Source organism: Dermacentor andersoni, chromosome 1 (genome assembly GCF_023375885.2).
Source record: "Dermacentor andersoni chromosome 1, qqDerAnde1_hic_scaffold, whole genome shotgun sequence".
Classification (NCBI taxonomy): domain Eukaryota; kingdom Metazoa; phylum Arthropoda; class Arachnida; order Ixodida; family Ixodidae; genus Dermacentor; species Dermacentor andersoni.
The window spans coordinates 60,280,253-60,298,169 of record NC_092814.1 but is presented as its reverse complement, the minus strand read 5'-3'; the positions used below and the strand labels follow the sequence as shown (position 1 = coordinate 60,298,169).

Genomic DNA, 17,917 nt, shown 5'->3' with positions numbered 1-17,917 from the left:
AACACTCGGTGAGATGTAACCGGCTTGTGTTGGTCACTGTGCAACAAAACACAGGCATCAGAAAAGATCCTTCACCGATTGGAAAAACGGAGGGCGGTGCGGTGCGCCTTCTATACAAACAATCTGCCCTGTGCGTCTATACAGCACTTTGGCATGTTTGAGTTTCGTCCTAGTGTTGTTCTTATATACCCACAGTGACGACGTGCTCTCTCTTATTTACCTCTTATCGTCGACCCCGTGCATCGTGCTTTGGTCCGAATTAATCCGGAGCCCTTTGCTACGGCGCCTCCCATAGCACCTGTGCTGCGTTTGGACGTTAAATCTCCATCAATAAATCCCCCCCCCCCCATAAGTCCCCTTCACTCGCAGCCTTGCAGGGCAGCAAACCAGACTATTACCTCCTGGTTAAGCTCAGTGCCCTTTTCCTTTATTTCTGTGTCTCTCTTCACGCGCCGCCTGGTTCCTCGTTAATCCCGGCGTCTTCTCTATGTAAGTATACATACGTTTTGTGACAGTGCTTTTTCGGCTACGAGCAGAACTTTCTCTCAAAAACAAGCACTGTGGGGAAGAAAAAAACAAAAGATCGAGGCAGGACCGGTTTCGCCATGCACACACGCCTTGTTCTAAGATAAGATATCTGCTGCACCATAGAAGCTCATCGCAGGACACGGCCTTGCGCGCCTCAACAGATGGATGTTCCAAGACAGCCGCGTATCGCGACCCACCCTCCCCTCCGTAAAGTAGGCGCACAGCTGCCGCCTGCGGCGCCCGCTATCACCCCGTTTCCGAGTCTGGGGTCCCGCGCGGGATTTTGCGAGAGCGCAGCGCGTCAACGGCACTCAAGCGATAGCGCCTACGAGCCACACACGCTTCGACTGCCACACAGTGGCGCGGCGTCCAGCTGGACCCACAGAGACGAGCGACATGCTTTCCAGTGCACAAGCGGGTGCCATACGCGACGACGACAACCGCGTGCGCCGTGTCTGCGACGACGGAGGTCCTCAGCCGGAGTCGTCGAAACCGCGTCTGGGATTGCACGCGTCGAAACGCGCAGGGAAACACAAGAGTGGAAGCGTAAACACAGGCGCGCGCCCGGGATCTAGAGTGCGCCCTTATGTAAACAAAAGACATTTCCGTCCAGCAGTCTGGCTCCCGGACATCTGTCCTCTCACAGACACGTATACGGATCAGCGCGCGATAAACATTTGAGCAGTTCATCCCGAATGGCAGTACGTATCTGCGCTGTGCTGAAAGAAGCTTGAACAGTTATGCGGTCTCCTTCTAAGAGCACTTCAGTGCTGAACTTAGCCAACCAGACAGTTGATCTGGTTAACTACCCTCTCTGCCTTTCACCTCTTATTTTACTTCCTTTCTTCTTATACAAATATAAAGTAGGGAAAACGGTCTATGGCGAAGTCACAGGAATGCGAGATCACTTGTCATGGGAACAAATGTAACAAACAACTACCCTTTAATTTCACGGGGTTTTACGCTTACAACTGTTGCATTTTTCTTTTACTTTAATTTTATTTCTTACATTCTCGCATCCAACTTTTTTCTCGATGCTACAACCACGTCAAACGATGTGTATACTGCAAGCTTGTCTCGTACATGCGCAAAACTGCAGGGCGATTTCAGAATGAGTCAAATGTTTGCAGATGTAACAGCGAAGTTCTCAAGTTAAGCTATTCAACATCTGACACGTTTCATGACGCCGTCAGGGTCCAGCGGCGTCGCTATACGGTTGTGCGCGCGAACTGGGTCGGCCTCGGCGCGCTCCCCCGCGATGCCAGTCGGCGTCTCCACGAACAGGCAGCCGCCGGCGAGGCCCCAATGAAGACGAATAGCTCGCAGCCTTGGACGGCCGCCTGCAGCGACTCAAGGGGGGCAGGCCCGCATTGCAGCCCCCAATGCGTCAGCGCCAGCGATCCCCACCGCCAGCTCGGTATTCCCCGGCCGGCTATTTTTTCAATCAAGCTAGCTTTCCTGTTTTCGTCAGTAGGTCTCGATTCGGATCCAAGGGCGGTTGGCCCGCGAGGAGCCCCCTTCCGCTGATTTGGAGCAGCCGGTATACGTTTGGGCCGCGCATTTCGAGGGATTACCCCGGCAACGTCGAAGCGCGTCTGAGTGAGCAGCCGGGTGTTTTCGTTGTGGCGCGGAGGGCGGACGTGATATCTCGAGTGCAATGCACGACACGGCACCGCGCGCGTAGAGGAAGCTCATTGGCTCGGACACTCCCCGATTCGAGCGCACACGAAACGCACAAAGCATCTCGCGAGGCAACCGGCTGAACAGAGTGAAATTAAGCGTTTTTCACCTGAAGTAGAAATAGAGAAATCCTAGGAACTATCCTGATAAAGCGCTCCACTTAGGCCGCGATCCGCAATCTTTTTTTTGCAAAACTAACCGATTACTGCAAAAGAAAACAAACGAACAAGAAAGACATCAGGAAAAGCAACGTCACGTTTTAGCTCTGTAGCTCAACAAAAAATAGATTTCTCAATTTTGTTAATCGTATATAAAGATTATTTCTTTTAAATTTCTTTAATTTCTTTTAAATACGGCCTCTCTCATCTCTCTCTCTCTGTGGGTGGGTGCATAGAAAAATTACCAAAGCTTACGCAACCGAGGGAAACAGAAGTCTCCGGTAAACAGATTCAGGTAAGCTGAAAACAGACTTGCTCATATTGAACGTTTTCAACACTCTACCAAGTGCACTTTACAGAATTACGGATATGTTTTTGCCGTAGAGCTATAGATTGTGAACTTAATGCTCATTTTTCTTGATATTTTGAGATTTTTAAATATTTTTGCGGAAAAACGAGGATAAAAAAAATTGACAATAACAGAACGAACTTTCCAGAGCCACTGGAATGACATTTTTTTTTCTCCCGCTTTCAACTGCACCGAATTTCAGCAAGTTAGTTTGTTCCAGCGGTTTATACAGCATAATGAGAGCACTTCTGCATTTCACGTGTGTCTACTGAACGAAGAGGTCTTGCCGCAGTGGCTATGGCGTTCTGCTGCTGAGCACGAGGTCGCGGGTTCGGTTCTCAGCTGCGGCGGCCAAATTCTGGTTGGGTGGAACGCGCGAACATCGTGTGCCGCGCCTCGTTAAATAACCCCCAGGTGGTGACAGTGATCCCATGACCCTCGGCTATACGGCGTCTCCTATAGCCCCCGTGTGGATTTGGTAAGTTTAACTTAATCAATCATTCTAGACAGGCAGCAAAAGCATTCTCCCAATTGCTGTATGCAATTATTTTATCTCATGCATCTTTCTATTCGCGAAACGATTTAACGCTTTGGCCAGTACTTCAGGTATCATCATAAGTAATTCGTCACTATAGGCGTCCTCATACGAAGGAAGCAACGGCTGGCTGTTTTGTTTCACCAAAACACGCTCGTGTGTGTGTTGTGTGTGTGTGTGTGTGTGCGTGTGTGCGTGCGTGCGTGCGTGCGTGTGTGTGTGTGTGTGTGTGTGTGTGTGTGTGTGTGTGTGTGTGTGTGTGTGTGTGTGTGTGTGTGTGTGTGTGTGTGTGTGTGTGTGTGTGTGTGTGTGTGTGTGTGTGTGTGTGTGTGTGTGTGCGTGCGCAGAAATAAAGTGCTCTCGCTGAACTCATGAACTCAAGTATAGACTGCGAATTCGTGTGACGTCCGTACATTGACACGAGCGCCAATTTCGCTATAAGTAATGGCCAATTTTGTGTTCTTTAGAACATTGCCAATCTGTTGAAGCTCGTACGGAATGCTGACGATCCTAATATGCTAAAACAAATGACATTTTAGCGTGCATCTGCGCGCCGTGGACGCATTTTGAAACGTCTGTAGAAGAGCGCTGGGAAGGTCACGTTCGTCTCGTCACTGACGCAAAAGAACGCGCAAGCCAAGCCCTCTAGTGAGATGTCAAGGAGAGCATTCGGAATTCTTTTTTTTTTCTTTCTTTCCTTTCCGAGCCATCTTCGCGACAAGGCCGTGTCGTTAGACAATGGCTGCTGTCAGAAAGTGTCACACGTCCTCCGAAATGGAGCCAACGGAGTGCGAGAGGAGTGCGCTGCTCCCTGGATCGGAGAGAACGCCAAGATCGGCGCTCGCCTTCGCGACGGCAATCGCAGAAGCGGCGCGCGAGCTTCCCGCGGCGGCCTAATTAACGCGGGCCGCGCTGCGCAGCCTTGCCTCCGGCGAGCAATTGGTCGCAGCCGGCCGGGCCACAGCCGCGGGCCATCTCGTCGCACCATCTGCGCCCGACATGCGCCACGCGCAAGGAGGCCCTCCTCGGAGCCAGGGACCACCGCTCGTCGTATACAAGACGGCCGCTCTTCGTCAGCGACGTCCCATTGTCGCGTGCTCCCCTCTCGTCGACTCCGGAGGCCCCTCGGCGCGCTCGACGCCCCAGCGATGCGTTGCAGATGTTCGCACGAGCGCTCTCCGCTATAAATACGAGACGGCTTTCGGCGAGCCGCCGGCGGACCCTTAGCACTCCAGCGTGCGCCTTTCCTCCGTCGGCCTCGGGCAGCAATGACGTGGCGCATGCGACATGTGTCCGTATTTATAGGCGACGGGACATGAGGCTCGTTGGACCAGTCGAAAAACTCGCGCGCCGAACACACCACTGTTTGACCCACATTCCGCGGCCCGAGGAGACCACGTTGAAAAGCCGGAAAGTGATTCCGGGCGACAAAAAACAGCCCAGTCGGTCCAACTCTTCAAGCTAAATAGAAATGGCGGCCGTTGAAAGGGATCCAGCGCGGCCACGGCGCCGCGCTCGTCTTTTTCGCAGTCGATTGTTTTTGCCTCGAAAGGAAACAGCGCGCGCGAGGAGAAAACGGGCTGCCAAAGACAATAGCCAAAGCGCCTAACCACGCGTGGCGCGTGTGTACATAGAACGATGCCTGGTGAGCTATAAGCGGCAAAGGGCCGCCGCCGTGTGGAAAGGCGGCCGCGAGGAAAACGCCCAAGTTCACTAGCGCACCGCAGCGGCTGTTAACAGGCGCATCTAGCGACTCGCGCAGTGCTTCTTGGAAACAATAAGAGACAAGACACAAAGGACTGGGTAAGCAAAACTTTCTGACCACGAAAAAAGAAAAGAAGAAAGAGAACATTTCTCTCGCAATCCACATTTTATCACCTGAAGCGTCAATGCCTTCTACTACAAGCAGATACGGAAAACATAGTCACTTCCCGCCAATAATTACCGTGGGGATTTAGAAGTAACGGTTTCGGGCAAGTAGCGATCCTCAAACAGCCGCGCCGGTCGGCTTCAGCGCACGGCACGCAGCCCCGGCTGGACAAGGTATACGAGAGAGCTATCGCGCCGACGGAGGGCGCATTCCACAGTAGCCACCAAGGTTCATTGCCGTTTACGGATTCCCTCGCGAGACGTTTTCTTTCGGTAGCTCCGTAAAGAATACCAGCGTCGCCACGAAGCGCGCTACTCCCATTCAAGCGTGTTTCTCTTCTCGAGACGCAAAGGGACATCCGGCGCCCCAACTTCACTCCCCCACCTTCCGACGCATTTCTCGACTCCGCCGCTAGCAGCAGCAGCAGCACGCAGGCGGATCAACTGGCCTGGAATTCGAACGGACAGCCGTAATACGTGTAATTTTCTCGTCTCCACCCTGCGTTCTCGCTCACACCTCTCCCCACAAAACCGCCTTTCCTCCTCTGCGGCTTTCTTTCGGCTCTCGGCGCGCTGCACTCGACTCAACCGCTAGCGACAGCGATGTTGCCCAGTCCCGCACGCGACGAGCACGAACTTGGCGAGTTCGTGAGGCGGCGGCGGCGATAGAGTCGCCCCGTCTCCTCGGCGGCGAACCCCGCGCGCAGCACAGGAACCCCTCGCCGCTTCCCCCGTTGGCGGCTCCCTCGAAGGCCGGCCGCGGTCAGCCGGCAACAAGAGGAGCCGCATTCCTGGCCAAAAAGTGCGATCTCCCTGAGCGCACGGCTGCTTCGGCGCCTACGTAAAGGCGCCCTCCGCACGCAACGCACCGTTTGGGGCCCGCCGCCGCTGGTGTGTGTACGCACGCACGGCGGCGATAAATTTATTGCCTCCCCCAAAATGATGAAGCCGCCTGTGAGCCGGCGAACAATGGGTTTGACACCGAGGCGGCGGCTCGGCATTCTTTCGAGCGATCTGCAGGCGACGATGCGGGCCCTGCTGTTTTGGAACCGAAGTGTTCGGCGCAGGTAAACGTGGAAAAGAAAAGAGGAATAAAAAAAGTGCGCGCCCCTTGGAATTCCCGCCCATATCCGTGACAAGATTGCCACGCTTGAAGTTATACGAAGACAATAGGACGTTAGCCGCCTGAGCACTCCAGTCATTCCCAGTCGTTAGGGCTGACGCGCATAAAAGTGCCTCTATATACTGCAATGATCGCATAACAAATGAACGCGATTAAAGTGTCGTTAGGTGACGGAGGAGAACAAAGCATAGACGAGGAGCCTTCGGCGGCGGAAATGTCCACGACAAGGAAATGCAATTTTGAGGACTTGAAATGGAAACAAGCGGAAGGAGGAGGAAAGAGAAAGTAATTCTTTATTTATTTACTTCAACATTGTTCCAAAATCCATAGTATCTCAGTAGGGCAGCCCTGACTCAACACAAAGAAAGCGCGGTGTTCTTTCCTTCCGGCCACTGGCAACACATTGTGTGCTGACAATTCATGATAAGCAGTCTTGGTTTATTTCTTTTCAAATGAATGTAGTCACCGGAACAATAAAAGCCATGAACAAAGAGTAAGTGAGGGAGGCGTAGCACTCTTTGTTTATGGCACTAAAATGAATATGAAATAAGCTTATATCAACTCGCTAATTTCGTTGGAAACTGAAATACAACCAGGAGTCTCAGAGCCTCGAAACTAAGAAGAAAAAAAAAAGAAATAATCACGCCCATCGGACGCAATTGTTTTCAGCTTCGTTGGAGATAGGGGGTGCGATCTTGTACGCGTTCCAAAATAGAACGGAGGCGGTTCGTTCTTTACGCCACGAAATAGGCGGTATGTTCCGTTCCGTTCGTCCGATAGCAGACGACACGGAATGATTGACAGCAGATATCACGTCACAATTGACGTCATGGCGTTCGGCACGGTTCAAATTGGCGAATCGTATTTGGCTCGGTGGAACGAACCGCCTCCGTTCTATTTTGGAACGCGTACAAGATCGCACCCAGGGTAAACCAAAACTTTCCAGAACCTACTTTCTTGCTGAGTGTGCGTGTGTGCGCGTGTCGCGTTCCTTCGGCGCGGTCGCGGCACAAGTTCGCGAATTCTACACGCGGTGACGACGTCCACAGAGGAACGAGGCCATGCAACGCGTGACGTGAGACGCATGTTCGCTAACTCGCCAGCAGGGGTTGGGGGGGGGGGGGGGGGGGGAGGACGTGGTGATGACGGGGCGACGGGCGTACGCTCCAATTTCTCGCACGGGACACGCCAGGTGATCCGTAAAGGCTATCTCGGGACACACTCGAGAGGAAGATGCAAACAACACGCACGCGCTAACGTGTCCTGGTAAAAAGCAGACTGCGGCGGCTTGGTCATGCGTTCTTTCTGCCTCCTCCCTTCAGGGGAGGGGGCTGGAAAACAAATCTCGGCGGGGGGGGGGGGGGGGGGGGGGGGGCACGCGAAACAATGGCCCTTGAGTAATCTCGACACACGGGATTCAGGCGCGGCAACGAGGCGCTGTCTGCGAGCCGCATGCACCTCGAACACGTTCGCGGCCATGGCTGCCTGTCGCACGTGGCGGGGAGTCGCGCTAGTTCAGGACGCACGGCCCGGTGGCCTTGCAAGGACCCCGCAACGTCGTGCGGTAACACGGACAGCGAAGGGAGGCAGCTGGAAATTAAGTGGCTCGAAAAAAGAAAGAAAGAAAAAAAAACAGGAGGCGGAGGATGGGGAGGAGGAACGAGACGAGAGATTTCGGGTGCCGCGCGCGGTCCGGGAGGAGCAGGGTTACTTGCGCGTCGCTTTATCTGGCGACCGCCGCGCGCTCGTTCTCACGGGCGACTGGGCAGCGCGGCTGCATGTAATCCTAAGCGGCGCTGGCCTCCAAATAACACGCACAAACAAAAAACGAGTCCAGCCACGACGAAACTTGGCTGCGCTCAGAATCGGACCGTGCCTGTAGACGAGTGCGCTAAGTTGCTGTCGGCGTACAGATGCAAGGCGCCCGATCAACGAAAAATACCGCAGGAGTAGCCCGTCGTTGAGAGGTGCGCTGCGTATAGTTCGCGGACAGAAAAGCTCGACGAGGTAAATAAAGGGAGGTGGTTTTGCGTGCCTAGGATGAGGGAGGTCTGCGTTTTTAAAGCAAAGCTTTGTTTTAGTTTTTCTTTTCCGAACTCCGTTAACGTTTATAGCCATGTAAATTTTACGGGGGACAGGAATTGTCGAAATGGTTTCATACTCGGAGCAGACAGGCCGGGTGCAGCTATCCATGATAACGCGTTTCGTGAGGGTCGATGATCAACTAACTCGTGTGACGAGAATGTTTCCTTTCTTTCCTTCTTTAGAAGTAGCGGACCTAGAATTCGCTTATGCATTATATACTACCCCCCCCCCCCACACACACACATACTCGCCGTTTGGATTAACAATAAAGAAAAGAAAACCGAAGCCGAGCTAAATGTTTTGCGCATTGCGCAGTGTCTCAGGGGCCACAGTCGCAAAGCTCTTCGTTCGTAAGTGTCTTTGCCATTGGCAGTTACAGTTCGCCAATACAGTAATGTTCGCAGCAAACGGAGTGGCAGGGATTTGCTGTTAGGAACAGTTCTGGCGTAAGAGATTTTTGTGAATATGGGGGGGGGGGGGGGGGGGGGGGTTGATGTACATTAAGCTGCTTGCTTACGCTATTTCCAAAGCTCGCTATTCTGTCTCCGTAATTATACAACAAGGTGGTCCGAGAGTACCGGGAAAGGGGGGCGGCGGGGGGGGGGGGGGGGTTCGTGAGCAGTTCAGGCCAGGGCACAACGCGACAATTTAGGTCCGGATGGGGGACGAGTGGTCAAACACCACCTTGAAAGAGCGGTCGACAACCAGGTAGGCATATGACAAATCAATGCGGAAAAAGAAATTCAGTGGGAATTCAGCGGTAAATTCAATAGAAATGCGTTGGCATTACGTCGCACCTCTTTGAAGTCCTGCATGCATGATTTAAGCCGCGTTAATCACATTCCAAAGTGTTTTTTCAGGAGCTCATCCGACACACGTTCTGCCTTTTAGAGGAGCGAAGTGCAATTGATGGTGGTTCGGAGCAGATTACCGTCAGTTACTCTCTCTCTCTCTCTCCATGCACTGTTTTCCACTTTGACACTCGTAAAATGCCAACGCACTCAAAAAAAAAAAAAAGCATATTGCATAAATCGTGCATGTCGCGAGCGAGCAGCTTTGGGGGCAAAAATCTCCCGGGCATTCCCAATCTTGGAAAGGGGTGCATCAGCAATCGGCGAATGAGCGGCGGGCGCGCGGCGGGCGCGCCGCGGGAGAGGCCGCTGCCACCGTCGGCGGTTGTCGGACACCTGTTCGCACGGCCGGCACCGCAGGCGCCGCCGGCATAGCGACACGTCGCACTTATCCGAGGACCCGCTTTCCCAGGGCGTGTTTCCCACGGAAAGGGCCCCCGTCTCCCTGATCAGCATGGAACCCGACGCGCCGCCGCCGCGGTGCGCGGGCGACGCGAGGAGGGGCCGGAATCCCGCTCCGACGATCGCGACGCGGAGGACACCGCGATTTCAGGCAGGACGACGCTCGCGGCCGGCAAAGAGTCGAATCCATCACTGACACGCGCGCTTCTCCAACCCCGACGCAGCACGGCGGAAAGGAACAGCGCCCGATCCGAGAGAGATACTTCTCCGTTTTCACGGGCGAATGCCGGATGAGAAATGGCGGTGCTTCCAGTCCCTATAGCGCCGTACCGATCGTTTCGCTGCGCTTTCTTCGCGTTACCGAACACACGTAACCCCGAACGCGCAACGGCGAGGAAGCCGATTTGAACGAACAGGCCGGGCGGCCACTGACGCACCTAGCGCAGCTCTTTCGCAAAGTATACAGATTCCAGCTTCTCGGTGAACGAAGCGCAGCAGCATTATAAGAGCGAATAAAAGGACAAAGGGCGCGACGACCAGTAGGACTGCCAGCGCCGAGCAACGCCCGTTTTTATAGGCCGACGCACCTGCGTCTGTTCCTTGCCTGCTCGACAACTTGCTTACAAGCAGCGGCCTTGGCTTTCACCACGGAAGATGTCTCAACTGCCTCCGTTTCCAACGCTGCGGAACGCCGGCTGCTTCCAGCAGCTCACCGAGAGTCCTTGTATTTCCGGGGACGATACTGCATCTTTACCCTTTTTCTCTCTCTCTCTCTCTCGATCGCCGGAAAAAAATAATGCGGAAAGAAACGGCTTCCCAAGGCCCGCGTTATCGCTGTGGGACAAGATGCTGGTCGTGAGATGCCGCGGGCGCCAACGTCCTTGGCTAACGAGCTGGTGGCGAGCTAACAACGTCGGCAGTTAGTTGCAGCGCCTTCCCGCGTCTACTTGTATTCATTGCTTTCTTTCGAGGCGGTCGCTCGCAGTTTAAGAACGTACAAACCAGATCAATTTTCAGGGCTATACGCGCGCCTAGTAAAAATGCAGAGGTATGTAAGCCTGCTTTTCTTTTTCTTTATAGATCAACCTTCGAGATCCGTGTAGCCAAGCGGTTCCAGAATTACGCCGCGTCTTCGTCGTACTTCCTGCATAATTACGCCACGTGGAACACTCGGACATACGAATTAACAAGGAGTCACCGCTGTCGAGGAAAATCGCTTCATATATGCTTGAAAACAGGACAGAAAAATGCCGCAGACGGGCGTAAGCGAGCGTCGCTAATGGAACCTCTTCTTGGACTGCGCTTGCGAGCGCTGTACGACGGAAGGTGCGCAGATTACACGCGGGTGAATGGCTTTCAAAATGGAAAGCTTCAAGATTCGGCGAAATCCGAGTTTGACGCAACCACGCCTCTCCGCCCGTCGCCTGTAAACCCCCCCCCCACCCCCCCCCCCCCCCCCCCCTCGATGTCAGTATATAGCGCAGTTCCAAGCTTGTCGCTTCATTGACGAGCACAGCACATTTTCGGCGAAAAAGTGGTAGGCAAGAAACATGCCGGGTCAATAAAGATAGCCATCTGGCGATATCGCCGAGTCCCGGTGCAGCTGTCTGCCCCCTCCCCTCGGGAGAAAAAGGAGGAAGGACGACGTTATCTGTCGTTTCTCAGAGCAGCTATCTTTACTATCACGCATTGCCGCTCAAAACGGGCCTGGGATCCAGTAGATGCCGGTGATGGCGGCGGTAGGGAAGGCGAGCGGGAGCCCACCGAAGACTCGGACCGTTGGAGCGCGGAAGACCCCGGGGTTGGGAGGGCGGCAGCGGGGAGAAGAGTCGCGATCCATCCCAGAGTGCCACGCGGCGCTTTTTCAAATAGGCCGCCTCGGGAACTCGGGCCGAGCCCGCTTCGCCCCGCGATGTGGCCGCTGGCCGCCGGCTCCCTTTCTGCGCGTGGGCCTGCCCCCCTCCCCACCGCATTCCAGAACGAGCAGGGAATACGCCCCATTGTCGGATCGGCCGAGGGTGGGCACCTGCTGCGTCGCAGCCATGCGTGCAGTTGTTGTTTGCAGGGGCCAGCCGACGGGGATGCTTCTCTGGCCCGCGCGACCCCAGTCTTTTGCCGGAGCTAGGCGCCGGGCTGAGGAAAAAAGAAAGGAAGGGGGGGGGACCGAACGCACGGCTTTCTTAGTTGGCACGTGTTACGGCTCGTCGCGGCGGGTGAGAGCTGTGGCGAACCGCTTTGAACTTCGACGGCTTGAGCAGAAAGGTCGCCGCTACCGTTCGAACCTGCCGTGCAGCGGTGGTGGTTGGTTTGGCGTTCTCAACCGATGTTATGGTGGCGCGCTTCGAACCCGCAACTTGGGGGTTCCCGTTATAGAACTGTTGCCATATACCTGCTTGCTTCGCTATGTCGTTGCGCCCGCGCACGAATAATAAAATATTTCAAATGTACAAATATTTATCAACAAAAATAAGAGTGAAAACTACGACAGCACACCCGATCGGGTAAATACTGCGAGCTTGCAAGCTTGACGTGGCTGGAAGCGCGAGCCGTCTCTAAATGTGCGTATTAGCAACATGCAAGAAAAGAAAAAAAATCGCTGGTCTGTCGTATAAGCAACGGACTAATGTGCGCAAATAATGATTATAACTGCGGCGCTGTAAAGTGTTGCCAATGTCGCGGAACGCATCCGAAGACGTCGGTCAGTAGAAGCAACGGTCATTTGTCAGCTAAACCTATGTACTGCCGTATAGTACAATGCTAGACTGTTCAGCACACCAGTTCGACGACATTTAGTGACAATGTCGGGCGATCAGCGTTCGTCGACATATACACGATGTATAACTCCCCGAAAAACCAGCGCGTAAAACACACAGAGAACGTTGTAGCGGCCAGCGGCGTCCTTTGTGCGCGTGTCACTCGCTCCAGCAGTGGAAACGGACGGGCCGACGCCAGCGGACGGTCTGCCCCTTTGTTTGCTGCCCGCTTTAGAGCAGTGCGCGCTCTTCAGTAATAAATAAGCGAGCCCGAAGGTTTTCTTTCCAGCAGCGGACAACACCAGGGCGACCGCACATGACCCACTTAGTGCGCGGCCTTTGTTTGCGCCACAAATCAAACAGAAGTCGCTTACGCAAGCACGGGGAGCGGGCCTTGTCAAATGCTGCGGTCGAGTCTGTGCCGCACAAAGCTAGCGCGCTGCCATCCGCGAGCGGAGCAGTGCTTATTTTTCTCTCTCCCTCTCTCTCTTTCTTTCCTGTGCGTGAACTCATTTTCAGGTGTACAGCGAAACGCACACGAATGCGAGCGTCATCACCAAAGGACGATCATTCGAGTGGTACTTTGCAGAAATACTACTACTACTACTACTACTACTACTACTACTACTACTACTACTACTACTAATAATAATAATAATAATAATAATAATAATAATAATAATAATAGGCGGAGAAACAGCTGAAGTAACAACGGATGTCTGTATTTGACACCACCTTCTTCACTCCCGCTTTCATACTTGTTTCTTGCTCTTTTTGTAAAATATCCCTTCATTCCTCATTGTTTCTTTGCACAGAAAAGGATCGTACCGGGAACCCAACTCGATAGTGCGATTCGTTTTCTTCTTTCTTGGCGCAAAACTATACTATACTCAAGTAGTTTCAAGAGTTATCGCTAACGCTATATACTCAACATTCCTGAGCATAAGACAAACCCACTTACGTGGCAAACCGCTTGTGCTCGCTCCGGCGACGTCATACGCTGGCGCCTATACAGGAGGCTGCTCATGCTTTCGCGGCGAAAGACGAGTCTCTGTTGCCGCTATTTCCAGTAAAAACGATGCCCGCGCCAGACGTGATTACCGCGAAAGCGCGTTGCAGTGGCCGCCGCAACGCAGTAGTACACGCGGCCTTGGTCGCATCGCGTCTCGCGAACGCGTCGTGGCCGGCATCCAGGAACAACCTGGATGATGGCACCGCTGCGAGCCGTCGAGCCAGTATCTGAATCTATAGCGTATATATACATGCATTCGCACTCTCTATACAGAAACTCCTAATCGATACTACCACACTGTAGGAGGCAGGGTTGGAGGAAATCAGACAAAAGTTCGCGCCATTTTGTATGAGCAGAGATTTCACCTCCGAGCCCATGTAATACGCGACCTTTGGGAAAAGAAAAACAAGTTTACTTTCTGGAACCGATTTCAAGGTTTATACGCCAACACGATTGCACGAAAGCAGCTATAAGCTCTGGCCGTTCTGGCAACGCAGCGAGCAAGGAATCTTCACCGACGTATAGACATTTGCCAAGCGTTTATAACTTCTTGCGCCACATAATATGACGCATCCTACGGAGAATGGAAAGTATAGTAAATGACCGCTTGATCGCCCCAGCGCACGAGCGCGCAAGATTTTTCTTTCTCGAAAACGGAATATCGAACAGCCGCGAAATCGTAGATGCATAGCACGCAGCACGCACGGCGAAACAAGTTCTTAACAATTGATATGAGACACACCGGGGAGCTATATGAGAGACATCGTATATAGTGCAGGGTCCCGGATTAATTCTTTGTCCCTCGGACGTGCATCGAACTCTCAGTGCATGCACGGGCGCGTTTTTCCATTCTGCCTCTGCTGGAATGCGCGGCCGCTGGGAGTCACGTCCGCGACCTCGGGACATTTTCCTTACCGTCCCAATAGAAAAGAAAAGACTGCTCCTAGGACGTTTTCAACGTAAACCTTTCTAGTCGGAAGATAATTTATTTCTCGCCACATCACTGGTCTTTATCGCTAAGCGAAGAAATAAATAAAAAAATAGCGGAGGGGGGGGGGGGACGTAAAGTAAAGAGGAAATACGCAGCCCACGAACTAACGAAGGCCGCCGCCATCAAGAGCGTGACGAGGAGTGCTCACGAAGACGCCGGAAGAGGGGAGTTTCGCACGGCGCCAGTGCTGCAGCTGTTTCGGCAACGGATCACGAGTTTCGCACGACTAGGGACACCGCCGATGCACGCTGCTAGAGGACGCGGAAAAAGAGCCGCGGCGACACCCATGCCAGGGGTCAGCCCATCGTGCCCGTATAAATATATATGCTAAAACGCCTGGCGCGCAGTTGCCCCACAGCGATGGATGGCACAGCGTTCGATAACTCGTCCCAGCGCCCGCTCACCGTTTTTCGAGACCTGCGACTGGAGGCGCGACGGTGTAGCTGCAACAAATTTCGCTGGTCTTCTCGTTTGTTGAGTTTTCCTCCTGTTCGCTCATCTATTCGTGTAGCTGACAGCAGCCCCATACTCGTTAAACGGCTGTGTTTATCATCTAACAAAGGTGTTGACGGAGCGCCAATGTTCTGTGGCAAGCACCGCAGATGAAACGTCTCCATTACTGCTCCTGAAAAGAGACCTGGATGTAACTGGAATAGATCGAATGACGCTTGGGGTCGCGAGTCCCCGCTCCCCCCTTCCAATGGCGCGTTCAACGTAAACTGTCCGATTGGAAAAGTAGCACAAAAGCCGATCGAGATCACGTGCGACTGAAAAGATGGCCGCATGTTTTACATTTCCGGGTACGATACCCGAACAACTGCTTTTCTTTTTCTCTCTCTCGCGATCTCTGTCCCTGAAGAGACAGAAAGAAAGAAGAAAAAAAAAAAAACGACTTCCTATGTCTCGTGCTATCGTTACGGTGCAAGATGCTGACCGTGGGGTGCCGCGGCCACCAGAGCGGGCGCCATGGAGAGGCCTTGGCTAACGAGCTGGCTCTCCAGTTCATTGCCCTAGGCAGTCGTCACAGCTGACTAAGCGAAGCCAAAGCGACAATGACGTCGGGGCTCATTTCATAGGTGCAGCCTCCCAAACAAGCGGCATCCACTTTCCTTCCCCGACGCCAATGCTGACGATCGGCTGTGACAACGTTTTCCTCCTCTTCTTCCCACAAGAGGCCGCTCCTGGTCGTCCGACTGAAGGGGAGAGTGTGAAACTTTGCTACGTTTTTTGCCTCGCTAAGGTGACAATAAACAACTGGCATGATCGCACTGTGCCATGCACGCAATCAATACGGAAGGACCAATACATTACTTGACCCGCTCTTTCAGCTGCTTTACATCCTCCAGAGACGCACTAATGTGCGTTTCGAATATCCGTCCGAGATCATGCCTTAAGCTACAAGGCGTACTTGAACCATGGAGCAGCGCCGCGTGCGCGTCCAGCGCTACGAACTACGAGGGCGGTTCTAAGTTTCTTGCGGGACATTGACATCAACTACCCATAAATATTATACGGTAATTCTACAGCTTTGGTTGCGTGGACTACGTATGTGTAGCGCCAGCGTGACATGCACTGTGCGTGATTCCATACGTGATCGCTTTAATCACTAGCAGCCATATAGGCGAGCCGCCACGTAAACCTCCCGGGATATCGTTAAATATCCTCCGTCTCAGCTACTCTTGCAGTCGTGTCCTGGCGGGGCTTCCCGGCTTCGCAGGATACGAACGCCTCGCGCGATATAAAAGTGAAAGTGAGGTCTGCAAGTCTTCGGGAAACCGCAAGCCCGACCGGGCCACACTGGACGGCGAGGGGCGTAATCAGGCCAAGAGAAGCCGCGTGCGACACAGGCGCGCGTAGGCACACACTGGTTTCAGGGTGGGGTGCCGGAACAAAGTGGTGCACAGTTCGAAGCCGAGGCTGGCGAGTGCATCGCGTGCTCAGCTTCCTCCGACTCGTCGATGAAAACGAGAACGAGACGAGGGGCGTGTCGCGCGGACAAGAACAAGAGACGCCCCCGCGGGTGGTTCGGCGATGCCCATCCATCATCGGCGCGGTGGGAGCCCCAGCCGCACCAGCGACCTCGGTATAACCGCTAACGACCCTACGCCGCGGCATGGCCGACGGACGGACAGCGCCAGCGATGCGTGCTCCTGCCGGCGCGCGGAACCGTCAGGTTGGGTCCTTCTGACGGCACCGCAGCCATTACCGACGCATTATTAACGGGTGCTGCTGCGAGACGACACTTCGGCAGTCCTGCACTGCAGAACGCCGCTCGCTGCTGACGCCTGGCGGCGGAGGGGAAGTATACTGCGTCCGAATTTGCTGCGGAGACCCCAGAACAAGGACCCCCGGCGCACGCACCAGCGAGGGTGCGCCGGACGGAAGAACACGAAAAAGCCGCGCCTGAGCGACCACGACCTCGGACAGCGCGCACAAGGGCGCTCGCTGGATGGACGCGCGACTGGTTCGTTTCCTGCGAGCGTGCGCCGTGCCGGCACGCTAAGTTGAGCCTGTGCAGGCTGTTTGTGAAGGGCGAAACAAAAAGTCGACATCCACTTGAGGATACACTAAAGAGAATGTAGGCGAAAGCCTGCGAGCTCACGAGACGTTCATTGACTTGACATTTCCATTCGAATGCGTTACTTCATATTACTTGTTTTTCGCCCACCAAAGGTAGTGGGTGCGAGTGCCTTAATTAACTCCACCTTAATTAAATGTACCTTAATTAACTTCGCCCTGATTAACACCGAAGTTAGTGGGGTTCGACTCTCGATGGACCTTCACGATATCAGTTGGAATCCAACTTGAGAGGTATGCCCGGTTCGCCCATATCTCCAAGTTGGGTCGTGGGTTCGAGTGCCCTAATTAACTTCTCCTTAATTAGCAACAAAGGTCGTGGGTTCGGCTCCCACTAAAAGTAGTGGGTTCGACTATCGCTCTTCACGACGTCAGTTGGCATCCAACTTGAAGATATGGCCGGTTCGCCCATATCTCCGAGTTGATTCGCTTGAATTGTGGTGCCCTAACGCCGGACAATGGATTTTTCGACCCATGAGCCACCAAGACGTTCGCCTTAAAAGAAGCCTGGTCCAGCAAGCAGCCAGTCTGGCGTGCTTTATTTCCGAAGGGTAGGAGGCGCTTATATTTTGGTGTGAGGTACCCACCGCGGTAGCTGCTGAGCTCGAGGTCTCGGGTTCGATTCCAGCCGTGGGAGAGCCGTTTCGGTGGGATCGAAATGCCAAAACACTCGTGTAACTCAGTTGTAAGTGCACGTTAAAGGAATTTGAGGTGTTCAAAATGAATCCAGAGTCGCCACTATGGCATGGCACATAATCAGACCATGCTTTTGGCTTTTACAACAGCAGAATTTATTTTATTTATTTATTTTGTTGAGGGGGTGAGGTCGAAAGTTTCCACTGAAAGGACGCTGGGCCGCAAAAGCGGTTCTCGGATATAGAAGCGAGAAACAAGCGAGAGATACGTACTATGTTGTCTCTTTCGTACCGCATCGACTTAAATTTCATTGTTTCGCGTAACAGCTGTTGTTTCACGTGAATACATACAAGTTGTCTGCCATGTTT

General features: G+C 53.5%; 1 protein-coding gene across 2 annotated transcripts in view; it reads right to left on the bottom strand.

Moving 5' to 3' along the window:
- rau (RA domain-containing protein rau) overlaps positions 1-17,917 on the bottom strand; it is a 77,370-nt gene that overhangs the window by 38,069 nt on the left and 21,384 nt on the right. The window lies entirely within an intron of this gene.